Source organism: Peromyscus californicus, unplaced genomic scaffold (assembly GCF_007827085.1).
Source record: "Peromyscus californicus insignis strain IS unplaced genomic scaffold, ASM782708v3 Scaffold_4__1_contigs__length_199733344, whole genome shotgun sequence".
Lineage (NCBI taxonomy): Eukaryota > Metazoa > Chordata > Mammalia > Rodentia > Cricetidae > Peromyscus > Peromyscus californicus.
Genome location: NW_026294562.1, coordinates 179000192 through 179002285, shown reverse-complemented (window position 1 = coordinate 179002285; position 2094 = coordinate 179000192).

Here is a 2094-nt window from a genome sequence, read left to right as displayed (position 1 = left end):
GAGACTCTGGAACCTGGACTTGAGTGGTGAGAAAGAATATTGGTAGATGGAGAGACAGAAGATGCTCTGTGGGCAGAGGAGAAAGGAGGCTGTGTAGGGCGGGAGTCCTCACAGAAAGACTTGGTCATCTATGAGTGGAGGACGGAAGCCTTGGGGAATCTGAGGCACCCTCGAGAAGTTTTGAAAGGAGTTTAACGAATGGATTACTTGTATGAGGAAGAGAGGGTTAAAGAGAGAAGTAGCTGGGGCTAGCAATATTTTACTGTTTGAGCTTGAAGGAAGGGGGCATGCCACTGAGGAAGAGACCACCAAAAAAGATGAGAACACGACCACTGCCTCACTGGGCATGGCACAGAGGGAACAAGAAAAATGAATGTCTCTTATTTCTGTCTGGCCAGAGCTACTCACTAACCAAACTCAACTAAAATGGAAGTCACAAAAGCCTAACAGAGGCAGCCCTCCAACCTGAACCTTTGAAAGGCGGGGCTTCCCAGAGCACCCAGAACACAGGCTGACAAGCTGGCAGCTCCGGTTTGCCCACCAGGCTCATGCACTGATGACCACCCCGCCTTAGCATGTGACCAATAGGATCACAGACTTGAAGAAAACTGAACTGGCTACCTCATGTGGTGACACCCTCTGCCTGTACCTACAAGGGTTCCTGGGATTCAGAATTCTAGGGTTGTAGTCCTCAACAGAAAACCAGGACCATGATTGAAAAAAAAAAATACGTTGATGACTTGCTTGATCAAGGCAGCCTAGCATTTTAGAATAGCTAGCACAATTTTTGGATCAGCTGGACAGTCTTTCAGAGGCCATCTGGGTATGTGCTTGGGAAGCTAATCTCATCAGCCACTTGGCAGGCTTTGAGGCACCCGAGCAAACAGGGCAGAGCCCTCAGAAACCAACCAAGTGTCCATTTGTGCACAAGTGACTAATCCACAAAGGAAAAATCAGGAGGGATCTGACAACAGGTTAGCAAGATGCCCCCAGTGGAGTTCCATCCTGGGCCTGATGCTGGGAGAATTGTGAAGCATCAGTTATACCTAAGGGCTTGTGCTGTCTGCAGGCAAAGACAAGGGATTGTCAACCCTGCTCAGACCATCCTCAGCTACAGGCCTGAAGGAGGGAATGGAAACCAAGAAAACATTGAGGTGCCTCTGAGAATGCAGCAGACATGGACCTGCCTCCTAGGCCCCAGGAACATCCCACCCCCAACAAGCCATAGGTGTTGCCTTGTGAGGGCAGGCAGGTGAGTAGAATTTAGAGGAGGGATCCAAAGGTGTCTTTATGATCCCAATAGTATCTTCCAAGAGAACCACTGCCCATCTGGGTTTGCACTGCTTCATTTACCTGGGCAGCAGTCAGGAAGGTGCCAAAAGGCCCTGGTTCTGGGCATCTGTGTCACCAACACAATGAGCAGGGGTTTAACTCTGGGCCTCACCTAGCTTGGTGAGATAATTGTAGATTTCAGATACAGAAGTACCTTGAGGACTAGAAGTGCGCAGATATAACTTATTAGGATATGCTTGCGGATGCCTGGATTTCCTTGTCCCACAGAGTCTTCCCAGCCCACAATCACTACCACCTACCACCCCAGAATATGTCAGAAGTAATTTGTTACATAACAATCATATTTCTAGAAGTCACTCAAACACTTAGAAGGCTGGGTTATATCTCAGTGGTGGAGCACATGTCTATTATGTACAAGACCCTGGAGTCAATCCTTAGCACTAGCCAAAGTTAAAGTGGGGAGACCAGTGAGTTGGATGTGGTGGTACATACATGTTGTACTTTTTTCCTATTTCTGTGAAAAAAATACGACGACCAAGGCAATTTATAAAAGAGAGTTTATTTGAGTTTATGGTTCCAGAGGGCTAGAGTCTATCATGTCAGAGTGAAAACAGTGGACAGTAGACATGGCTCATATCTTGAACTTTAAGAACAAATCAGAAAGATTGAACTTGGAATGGCATAAGGCTTTAGGGTTCACCCAGTGACATCCTTCCTCAAACAAAGCCACATCTCCTAGACCTCCCTCCAAAAGAACTATCAACTTGGAACCAAGTGTTGTTCAAACCAAGCATTGTCCCC